The following is a 12,288-nucleotide window of genomic DNA, read 5'->3' as shown; positions in this document are numbered from 1 at the left end:
AGGACCCAAGGCTGAGAGATAGTAAGGCACTCGTCTGATCCTGCACAAATCAAGAGAACTAAAGCTGCAATGTGAACCTGCGGCGTGTGATTATGGCAGGGCAAGTGCAGTCTCGGTGCTGAGCTGAGTGTTATGGAGTGACCTCGGTCCCGAAGCAGCCCAGGGCTGGCTTTGGACCCACTAGACCTCCTGGAGACAGCCCTGAATCCAGAGCCAGGATGTGGGTGGAAAAATGCCTGCAGAAGGTTGGCATGGTGCTCTGACAGGAGCTTGGCATGGTAGCTGTCTACGGAAAGTCTCTTCTAGAAATAAACAGAAGAAAGAATCCCGCAGCTTGTTGTATCAGCTGTCTTGTAGGAGCCTGTGCTAGGAAGACTGTTGCCCTCACTCAGGGAACAGGGACTGCTGTGCTCCTGAGCGTGACCTTTAGAATTTTGTTTTTGAAGGCAGTGCAGTCTAAGTGCACAAGTTGAGCAAACACGGCCTGTACCATGTGACAGCACTTTAGAATGTTGCAACATCCTAAATTTAGGAGCATAGATCCCCAAGGGGTGGGAGAGAGCTCCAAAGGCAGCAGTCCCCTCTCCAAGTGGTACAGGCAACCATTCTACTCTGTTGCGGTTGGAATGTGGAATGTCCCCCATAGGTTCATATGTCTGAACACTTGGTACCTTTAGAAGGTGGGACCTTGTTGAAGAAAGTGGCTTCTTACACCAAGGGCAGGTCTTAGAGCCTGTACCCTACTTCTGTCTTCTGTGTGACTTCTGACTGTGGATGCAACGTAATGACAGTTAAGTTCCCATCACCATGTCTTGCCCACTGTGATGACCTTTACCCCTTACGCAGTGACCCTAATTCCATTGGAATTGTCTATGAGTGCCTTCCTGCTCCATGTTGCTTCCTGCAGGAATGCACTTTTCTTCCAGTCCTTGCCGACCTTACTGTTGCTTGACCTCAGGAAATCACAGTTGGACTCTCACTGACGAGGCCTCTGTCCGTCCTGTTTGAGGTGTTATTGTAGCAGACCTCTTTTCATCTGGCTTGACTCTGCTGTGCAGTGACCAGCTCCCCCATCCTCCCACCCCAGCAGCCCGACGAAGGCTGTTCTCAGCCAGAATGAGGTCAACCCGTTCCCATGCATATTTCAGAATAGAAGGAAGCAAACAAAACCAACCAATCCCAAAGCTAAATCATGCATGCTTGCGTGTAGAACATGTGTGGTCCTTTGGGTGTGGACATTTAGCAGAGGCTGACTGGGAAAGGGTATTAGCAGATAAGCTTCTCCTGTTCAATAAACTTCAAACTGTTTTATGTTCTGTGTGTGGTTGGGATACTAACTGGGGTATGTTTACTGTGGTCAGAAAATGACTGAGATCCTGTGGCGATCGTTTGTACATGACCAGCTAAGAAGTGAAAGTAGAGACCTAGATGGTTCCACAAGGGACCACAAGGGACCACGTAGAGCAGTCGTTCTTAAATGATTTGGGAGTGGCGAGTTACGCTTTAATCGTACTCCCAGAGATAATGGTTGAAAAGAATGATATACACCTGTGGACATGTGTGTAAGACTCTGGAAAGTTCCCAGGCTATTTCTTGATTCCGAGAAAAAACACAGGTGCGGAGTCACCAGTCGGCCTCTCTCAGGACGGTGATGCAGTCCTCAGCGGGCTCTCCTCTCCATGCAGCCGCCCTCCGTAGATCCCAAACACCGTGTCATGCATTCTTCCTTGGGGCCTCCATGCCCCGCTTTCACCTTTCCACAGGGTCGAGCTTTCTGAGCTGGTGGCATTCCAGAATGTTCCGTGCACTGCAGTGCTGTCAGCAATCACAGGGGTCATGTGCTAAGTCAGGAGGAGTCAGGAGAGGTGTGAGGCCAGTTAAGACTAGTCCTGTTGGGTTTCTTTGCTAGATGAGGCTGCTAACCTTCAACTCTGGAGTCGTCTGTCACAACCGTGGTGGTGTCACCCAGGGACATTCTGGTGGAACTTTTAAAAACCTCAAAATATTACAGGGATCATGAGATGTGATGGACGGGTGAAATGAGATCTGTGGCTAAACATATCTTTGAGGCAGGTAGCCCGTATTCCTCATAACAGTTCTTGTCTGTTAATCCCAGCATATGGCTGGGCTCAGTGATATGTGAGTAGAGTTATTGTTGTGATCGTCATCTTCTTCTTGTTCACACTTAAAAGATGATTTTTTCTTTTTAAAAGGTTACTATTTTTTTTAAGTTAGTATACAAAAATAACTAAATGGGTTTCACTATGACATTATTATTTCTGTGTCTCATTGTTATAATTTGGTCATATTTTCTCCTCTACATTACATCCTGCCAACCCCCATTGTGCCTTCCTTAGTGTATGTAACAGCCCCCTCTGGTTTTGTATGTATGTGTGTATTTAAATCTTGATTTCTACACGGAAAGAAAATGTGATAGCTTGTTTTTCTTCCTTCCATGTCATCGTTAGCACTTGGGCAAAGGGAACCTCAACTGGGAAATGGAATTCCATTGGAGTTGTCCAATTGTCCATTGTCCAGTTCCATTGGAATTGTCTATGAGTGTGGCTGTGGGGCATTTTCTCGATTGGCCTGGGCCCTCCCACATCAGTTAGCACTGTAGGTTGTAGCATCCTTAGGCAGGTGGACCTAGGTTGTTTAAGAAAGGTAACCAAGCAAGCCAGCAAGCAGTGTTTCACCAAGGACTCTGCTTGAGTTCCTGCCTCCAGGTTCCTGCTTTGAGTACCTGCCTTGGCTTCTCTTGATGATGCACTATGATAGGAATGTGTAAGCCAAATAAACCCTTTCCTCCCATGTTGCTTTAGGTCGTGGTGTTTAACACAGTAACAAAAAGCAATAGGGCATCCAATATCCTCTCTTGTTCTCCTTTTAAATCCCTTCTTTTCCCCAATAGTTCCCTCTACTTTAATGCCATACGTATATGTGTGTATATAGATGCTATGTGTGTATATATATACATATATATGTATATACATAAATATATATATTCATATATATATATTTGAATGTAGACTCTATGAGAGAAAACATGGTGTTGTCTGAGTCTGGCTTATTTCACTTGACATGATCTCTAGTTTCTTTTGTTTTCTGAAGGTGACATAATTTCCTTTTCTTTATGGCTGGATAAAATTGAATATGTACTGCATTTTTTCTGTCATTCATCTGCTGATAGGCATCTCGGCCGATTCTCTTTCTAAGCTATTGAAAACAGTGCAGCCATAATCATGGATGTGCAAGCATCTTTGTGGCGTGCTGACGTTTTTTTGTTTGTTTGTTTTTTTTTGTTTGTTTTTAGGTCCTTTGGGTATAGTTCCAGGAGTGGTATACACATTAGTTTAATTTTTAGGTTTGTGAGACACCTCCACTCCGATTTCCATAGCGGCTGCATTGGTTTACATTACTACTCCTGGTGTGTGAGAGTTTCTCTCTCCCCACATCCTCATCCGCACTTACTGGCATTTGTTCTCCTTTTATTTGTGTGTTGTGTGCGAGTGCACAGGCATGTGTATGCACGTGTATGTGTGCAAAAGTCCTGAAGAGGACAGAGGAGAGCCGTGGACCCTCTGAAGCTGGAACTAAAGACAGTTGTGAGTGACATCACGTAGGTGCTGCTAGCCAAACTTGAGTCCTCTGCAGGAGCAAGCAAACACTGTTAGCTGCCGAACCAGCTCTCCAGCCTGAATCATTTTTTCTAGATTGTAGCCATGGTGACTGGACTGAGGTGGATCTCAGTGTAGTGTTCATTTGCATTTCCCTACTTGCTAAGGGTGTTGAACATTTCTTCATACATTTATTGGTCATGTGTGTTCTCTTGAGAACTGCCTAGTCGACTTAGGTCCCCATGGATTAATGAAATGTTTTGGGTTTTTTATATTTAATTCTTATCTCTTCTTATATCCCAGATTATTAATGCTCTGTCCTGTATATAGCTGGTAAAATTTTTCTCTTATTCTGTCTGTTCTCTTGGCTGATGGCTTCCTTTGCTGTACAGAAGCCTTTTAATTTCATGTCCTCCCATAATTCAGTTGTAATGGTTTCCCCAGGTATCAGTTCTTTTCAGAGAGTCCTCACCTGGCCTTATATCTTGAAGTGTGTTCCTGGATAGTTTCAGAGATGCTGCCAGTCTTACGTGAAGACCTTTGATTCTGAACTGGTCTTTTTTTTTTTTTTCTTGGTTTTTCGAGACAGGGTTGCTCTGTGTAGCTTTGCGCCTTTCCTGGAACTCACTTGGTAGTCCAGGCTGGCCTCGAACTCACAGAGATCCGCCTGGCTCTGCCTCCCAAGTGCTGGGATTAAAGGCGTGCGCCACCACCGCCCGGCGTGAACTGGTGTTTGTATAGAGCAAGAAGGAGGGTCTCAGTTTCCTTCTCTTCCATGTGGATACCCAGCTTCTCCGGCATGTCTTGAAGAAGCAGGATTTCCCCCAGTGTATGTTTTGACAGTGTTCTTGAAAAGTAGGCAGACAGAGCTGGGTGCGTTTATTCCTGCATCCTTTATTGTCATCTACACGTCTGTTTTTTTTGTTTTTTTTTTTTTTTTTTTTTTTTGTGTGTGTGTGTGTGTGTGTGTGTGTGTGTGTGTGTGTGTGTGCTAGTCCTGTTGTCATTGTTACAAGGGTTCTGCGGTGTCATCTGATTTGATTCTCTGGTGTTGTGATACTAACACCAGTTGAGTCTTGATGGAGATATGATATAGTAACAGGATTTGCCAGACTCTAGTCTGGGTCAAAAATGACTGAGGAAGTCAGGATGAAATCTCAACAGGTATAAATGCTACTGTCTTGGAGGTGGGAGAAAGTTAAAATAATAAGTGGAACAGAGGAACCAAGATCTTTCTGTAACAAAGGCCTCTTAGGGGTCATTCATTCATGTTTGGGGTGAGTGTGAAGGGTAGTCTTTGGGGAATGAATAATTTCTCGTAGATGTGTGGAGTCCTGGAACTGATGGGGACCACAGAGTAGATGCTCTATCCGCACCTCTGATGTTTTATACCTACAGCATGGTGCTTGTACTCAAGGTTCCAAGTATTAGGAGCCCTTATTTAGGTGAGCTGTGGATGAGCTTGAGACCTAGGAACAGTTTTGCTAAAATCTGGACGTATACCAGCTGTCTTGGTTTTCTCACGTCAGTGTAACAAACAATCACAAACTCGTGTCCTAACACAGCACTGGTCTCATAGGTCAAGGTGTGATTGACACTGGGTCCTGTGTGAGTGCACCAAAGGGAGGAACAGGATGATATGGAGGGTGCAGGCGAAGACTGAAGTCAAGGACATCATGGGGGAGTTATTCTGCCTACCATGTTTGTGTTTCTTTATTTTTTTTATAAGGACAATTCCTAAAATGTTTGTCCGGTGGAACTCACTAAAAGTTTTGAAGCCGTTGTCTCGACCTCCTTGTTTTGCAGGTTTCCCGTTGCTGTCTGGAATGTTCTCCTAGCCACCTCATGTCTTTTTAGGCTCTTCACTGCACTGAGCCCATGTGCCCTCCCCGGCCCCATCCTACATCCCTCAGCGGTATAGTGGGCCAAATGCGCTGTGAGCTCCTATTTGGATGTGTATAGTGCGGAGACACGTTTGGCTCCTACAGTGTTGTGAACGATTATGAGTCCATATTGAAAAATCTAGAGTCTTCAGCTTTGTTTGCAAACAGCCAAGAGTGGGGCTGCCTGGGGCTTACCTTTCCACCAGGAGACAGTAAGCAGGCACTGAGGAGCAGAGTTCTTTTTATGCTTATCCCTTCCCATTTATTTATGCTGCTACCTGGCATTTGATTGATAATGTCTACTTCAATCCTTCTCTTCCTGGCAGCTGCTCATCCTGGGAGCTCTGGCTGTCTCTGGCTAACTTCTCATATAATACCTACAGACCAGTCGTGTCTTAATGCCCCCTTGCCTAGTTGGCAGTTTGCATGTTAACATGGACCCTTGGTGCCTCTGAGTACTTTGCCTGCGTTTGGCTACTCTGGATGCCCCATGGTGTCTGGTACTTAATGCAATGTGTACAACCAGAGAACTGCTTTCCCCGGGAACTGGAAAGCCTACCAGTGACTGAATACAGCTCTGGTTTTCTACTTTGGAACCCGGGGAGGCTGTGGTTTCCTCAGGTTTTCACTCCCCTGGGTACCAGGGCCAAGACAAGAACCATGAATCAGTGTAGAGCAACTTCATGAATATGCATCAGTTTAGGACAGCTTCATGAATATGCATCTATTTGACTGATTTCTATCGCTAAAGCCCATGCCCGTCTCATATGCCCTCAGCTATGAGAAAAGGGGGATTTTATGAATGTCAGAGAGTACTAATGAGGGCGGGGAGTTCTTCCTTAGCTAAGTAAATTTGCTTTGGAGAGTAATTAACTCACCGGTATTTAAAATATTGTATTAAATTTTATGACAGAATTAAACCTTTAGTGTCATTAAAGACCTCCTCTGTATAAACAGGATCTGTTTCTCAGCAGCTTTGCTGCTAATTAGGCTGCTGGTTACACTGGCAGCTCGCTGGCTTCTTTATCTGCCCATCCCCAGTTTTAGAAGATCCCGAGCAAGAATAATGGCCTTTGATGGCTTTCGCTGTTTCTGTGTTTGTGATCCTTCACATGAAAGGAAAAGCTGAACGCTTTGTTGCTTTATGGAAAGAGGAAGTTTTCTTGGCAGCTAGTTTTCCTTGGGGGATAAATCCTTTTATCTTTTGTTTTGAGATTGTGTGTGTGTGTGTGTGTGTGTGTGTGTGTGTGTGTATGTATGTATGTATGTGTGTGTGTATAGCTAATTTTTTTTTTCATTTTGAGATTTTTAAATAGAAGTGAGCAGAGTCCTAATGAGTTCTGCTTGAAGGAGAAAGGACAATTAAGAACAGAGCTTTCTAGTAATACAAAGGATGCCATCCCCCTGCGGGGACTGTCCCAGGGCAGGCACTCTACACCTTCCCACATGCTCTTCCTCATTAGTGAGCTACTTGGGGGTTTGTTTGGCATTTTGTGAGAAGGACAGGGATGAAGGAGAAACAGCAAATAGCTAACTGTGCCGACGTGTCGCGACTCCCTGGTACACACTTGGGTCACGAGTGGGTTCTCTGAGTGTGTGCTGCATTCAGCGAACCCCCATCTCCTGCCTTTCCCACTTCTTCTTCTTCTCCTGGGAACATGCAACAATGGGTGAGATGAAAAGAACATTTCACTTAAGAAATTCATGGTCGGGGCTGGAGAGATGGCTCAGCGTTTAATAGCACTGACTGCCCTTTCAAGGGACCCAGGTTCAATTCCCAGTACGCCCATGGCAGCTCACAGCTGTCTGTAATTCCAGTTCCAGGGGACCCGACACCCTCTTGCCCGCGAAATATCAATGTACATAAAATAAAAATAAAAAATTATTTAAAAAAAGAAATTCATGGTCTTACAAGAGACCTTGCTCATGCACTGAAATTCCTGGTCCTTTTTATTTTGTTTATTTGTTTATTGGTTGATTGATAAAGAGTCTCATTAGCCAAATATACTGTGTAGCTGAGGGTGCCCTTGAACTAGTGATCTTCCTGCCTCCCCCTCTCAAGTTCTGGGATCACAGGCGTGTACCTCTCTTCTTTTTTTTTATTTAATATTTTTATTTTATAATTAACTTAATTTCACATATCAGCCACGGATTCCCCTGTCCTCCCTCCTCCCACCCCCTAACCTCTTTTCTAGTATAAAGAGCTAGTTCTGGTGATTTTTTTAAGGCTCTTTTGGTCCTCATATTGAAAATGCTCAGTGCTTGAGTTGTGTAAAATCTTAGACATAGATGGACAGTAGTTTAAGAATGCATTCTTGCTGACACAAGTGATAAAAGCGATTCCCCCTCTCTGTCCCGGAGAACAGAGTCCCACACCAAATCCGTGGACTGATTGAAGAGGAACATGTGTGTTTATCAGGGGATGGAGACCCTGTTGGCATCTTCTGCTCCCCTCTTCCTCACTCTCCTCCTCTAAGAAATCCATCCTTGGCCATTCTCTACATTGTTAGCACTTTCATCTGACAGTGGTTAGTGACAAGGCAAAAGGGAAGCTCAGAGGCATTTTTATTCACGATGACATTGACTGCAATAATAACAATAATAACTGAAACATTGGAAAAATGCAGAAAATCGCCCAGACGTTAAAGTCTTGTAAGTTTACCATTTATATAGAATGGCTGTTGGAATGTCTGCTTAGGCTTTGCTGCTACCATTTCACTGTTGATCCAAAAAGGAATTGTGTGTAAAAGCGAGTTCCTGCTGTATTCAGATTTGACTTTCAAACCAGTCCCGGAGTAGACAGGACCACCAAGAATCCATCCTGACCCCAGGATACTTATACATATCCATGTGCTTGTTCAAGGTGAGAAAGCACCAAGCAGGCCAATGATTGCAGCGGCAGGATAATTACCCCAAGATGAGTTCACTTATGTCTAAAATGAACAGCCTTAGTTTCCAGAAATAAGCAAGTGAACATCCAATTCCCCTAAGGAACATGTTTTATAAGCTTAGGTATCTTTATTAAAAGTATTTCCAGGAGAAAGAACATGTTGTCCTTGACGTCTGAAAGTTTTAGAAGCCGTGTTGGCTTAATGTGGGATAGATTCAGGAGCAAAGGAGACAGAAGCATGTCTGAGCTGAAACCCAAGTGAGGATGCTGGACAGCTGGTTAAGGGCTGTGGTCATGGCCACTTGGAGACCAGGAAGGTTACTTCTCATCTTCTCAGTGCTGCAATGGCTACTCTTGTCCACAAAGTTGTCTCTTTTTAAGGTGTACAATAAATACTACGTTATATACAATAACATACAAAGCTCTCTTTCATCTACTCTCTGTATTTTTTTTCTTTAGTCCATAGCTGCCTGTGCTGAATTGGGGTTTTGAAGGATTAAGTATGTATCTTTAAAACACGTTATACATCCATTGCTGTTTGTTTTTTCCCACTTAATTTTGTAGTTGCTGATTTTATGATATACTCTCATTCACATTTACTTTAAAAGATTTATTTTTATTTAAAAAAATAATGTGTGTGTGTGTGTTAGAGAGGGAAAGAGAGAGAGACAGAGTCAGAGAGTGAGTCACATGTGTGTGGATACCTGCAGAGGTCAGAAGAGGATGTTGGATCCCTTAGAACTGGAGTTACAGGAGGTTATGAGCAGCCTGACATGGGTGCTAGGACCCAAACTCAGGTCCTCTGCAAGAGCAGCACATGCTTTTAACCAGTAAGCTGTCTGTCTCTTCTGCTTCTAGAGTAGAATTTTTGATGGAAACTATGGCTTTTATGTTTTAGCTTAGTTAGGAATAGAAAGTAAATATTAAAGATGGTTTTTATATGGGGTCAGATGATGTTCAAAATCAGAGTCTGTAAGCCTGGTCACCCATTTCTCTGAGTGCTTTACTTCGTGGGTCAAATCAGAGGAAGTTTCTTCTCACACCCTTGAGTAACTTTGAGTCTCTGGAGAAGTCTAATAGCCCAGAGTCATGACCAAGCACCCAGTACCCTGCAGGTGCTAAAAACAAAGGAAATTCCAAGGTCCTTTCAAGTGGGTGGGGTCTGAAGGGGAGAGGCTGAGAAGCAGAAGCAGGATAAGCTAAATGTTCGAGGCTTTTTAGACAATGCCTTGAAGTTGGCCTTGACACATGAGAAAAATTTTGGTCACACCCAGTCTAATGAGTAAACCCCAACTCACATAAAGGAGCTCCTGGGAAGGGCCTAGGGAAATCTATCCAAGGCCTCAAGCTATGAAAAGAAGGGCCTTGGCAGTGTAGAGACCTAAATGCTAATTCTAGCTCTGCTTCTATCTGGGATGAATCCGTTAACAAGGGAATGAAGAGATCTATGCCCCAGGGTTACTGTTGTTAAGGTTTAAATGAGAGATTGCATGCACAGTTTTGCTCCGACTCCAGCTTGTAGCTTAACTCACTGATACTGGTGGTCCTCTGGTGAGCACATCCTCATCCTCATTGAGGTTTCCTTCCAGCTCCACAGGACGGACCTATATTCCATCCACACCCCTCTTATCACTATCAGCCCTCTTCTCTCTTCTGTTTAATTCTACCCCTACCTCAGACTCTAGGTCTTCAATCCCAACTTTCCATGTATTTTTCCTCTTTTTCAAACATAAATCTCTACATTGAGAATATGTTCAGTTTTAAGTTAGCCATCTGGTCGACCTCAAGAGTCCTTTGGTTTGTCACTTCAAACAGTATAGAAGCTTACTGTAATTTTTTGGAGTGAGTGATTCTCTTTGTATTCATGAGATATACACTAAGATGGTTATTGTTTCCTAGGTAGGCAAAAACCTCCAAGTCTAGGTTGCTCTTCATGGTCCCATGACTCACATTTTATTATGATCCCTTATTATAGGCTCTGGGTTGGGAGTACCTGCCCTGCTTCTGCCTTTGTCTCTTGCAGAGCCCAGATCATGGCTCTACTCTTTTGTACATCTTTAAGCTAGACTTTTAACTTCTCTTTGGGTGAATAAAGAACTATTGATTATCTTGGTACTGGTTGAATTTCTTGCTTTGCTAGTTGAGGTTCCAATGATTTTGATTTTTTTTCCCCTCAACTTGAATGCACGATAGCTTCAAAAACATTTGTATGGAGCACACATGGGAAAAGTGGTCCTTGGTGGCTGTAGTGGCAGCTGGAAAAGTCAGTGTCAAGGAATGTGGTCCTTCGATTATATAGTTTCTGCCTGTCTTGCTGATCTTGTTAGTGGGAGCCAAGGATCCCTAGGCTGTCCTGTCCACGTGGTTGTTTCTTGGCAATGTTAATCTGTGTGGAGAGGAAGATGAGTTGATGTTCTTTGAAAACAACAGGAAGGACTGATGGTCTGTGCTGGCTAGTTTTAACTATCAACATGATGAAACCTTGAATCACCTGCAAAGAGAGCTTCAATTGAAAGATTCCCTAGGTTAGGTTGGCACGTGAACATGTCTATGGGGGATTATCTTGATTGCCGTGATTGGCAGGACGACCCACCGTATGCCTGAATAGGCCCATTTTAGGGGCTGAGCCCTGAAATGTAAGAGTACAGAAAGCTAGCTGAGCATAAGCATGTAGGCAACATGTGTGCATTTAGGAATTGAAGCCCAATAAACTCTTTTTGTACCATAGGTTGCTTTTGGTCAGAGTATTTTCATTACAGCAACATAGATGAATCTAGAAACAGGATCTGATGGTAGACTGTGAGGCTAGCTTCCTAGGGACAAATGGTCTGTATCTGGGGGTAGAAAGGGATCAGGAGTTCTGTTCATGGAGTTCTGGCATCTCAGTGACCGGGAATTGACCCCTGAGGTGCCACATTTGGAGATCAGTGGTAAGAGCTTTTCATTGGTGCTATTTAGTTACTTTTCTATAGCTGTACTAAGATATCATGACCAAGTCAACTTATAGAAGAAAGAGTTTATTTTGGGGCCTATGGTTTAGAGGGTCAGAGTCCATGATGGTGGAGTGGAGGTAGCAGGTTGCAGGCAGCTGGAGCAGCACCTGAGAGTTCACATCTTGAACTGCAAGAAGGAGGCAAAGAGCACATTGAGACTAGGTCTTTTGAAACTTCAAAGCTCACCCCCAAATGACACAAGTCCTCCAGCAAGGCCACACCTCCTAATCCTTCCCAAACAGTTCACCAACTAGGGACCCAGTATTCAAATATGAGCATGGCTTAAACATCAACTTCCAGGGAGACGAAACTAATGGATACAAATGAGACTAGATGGCATAGAAAAGGAAGTTGGTTTCAGAAAATGTGGGCTAGGGATGGAAAGTGTTGGGTAGCCGGAATCAGTACAGTGTTGGGTGACTTGGCATCAGGAGAACCAGGAGCTGGAGAAAGAAGAGAATTAAGTACTAGTTGTGTGATAACCACAAATAAGAGTTTGGTGTGCCTTGTCAAATTCGAGGGAGACAGAGTTACAGGGAGACAGGGGCTGCTCTGCCTGGATTCTTTGCTCACTCACCCTGGCCTCTCAGACTGACCCTAAACCAAGAACTGTTCATTATGAGATAGGTCCAGATCAACAGGACAAGAAAGGCCGAGTGAACCCTACTCAGAGGTTCTTTTCAGCCACATCCACAGCTACTTGACCTCTTTCCCTCTGCTGCTCCTGAGGCTGGCCAGGAGGTCCTGGATCACTGTTCTCTTATGCTCTGGGTAGTGGTGTGGTCCTGGTTCCTTGTGTTGTCTGTTCTAGTCCACCAACATGAGGGGTATATCTATTCCAAGGAAGCTGAGGTAACTTGTGTTTGAGGATTTCCTGAATGCCTTCAGGAAAAATCTTTCTTTCG

The 12,288-nt window shown here is 44.0% G+C and overlaps 1 protein-coding gene across 3 annotated transcripts in view; it reads left to right on the top strand.

Annotated features, from left to right (window-relative positions):
• Fam13c (family with sequence similarity 13 member C) overlaps positions 1-12,288 on the top strand; it is a 109,600-nt gene that overhangs the window by 40,528 nt on the left and 56,784 nt on the right. The window lies entirely within an intron of this gene.

The sequence above is a fragment of the Peromyscus eremicus genome, chromosome 16_21 (genome assembly GCF_949786415.1).
Source record: "Peromyscus eremicus chromosome 16_21, PerEre_H2_v1, whole genome shotgun sequence".
NCBI lineage: Eukaryota > Metazoa > Chordata > Mammalia > Rodentia > Cricetidae > Peromyscus > Peromyscus eremicus.
This window is presented reverse-complemented; position numbering and strand designations above follow the sequence as displayed.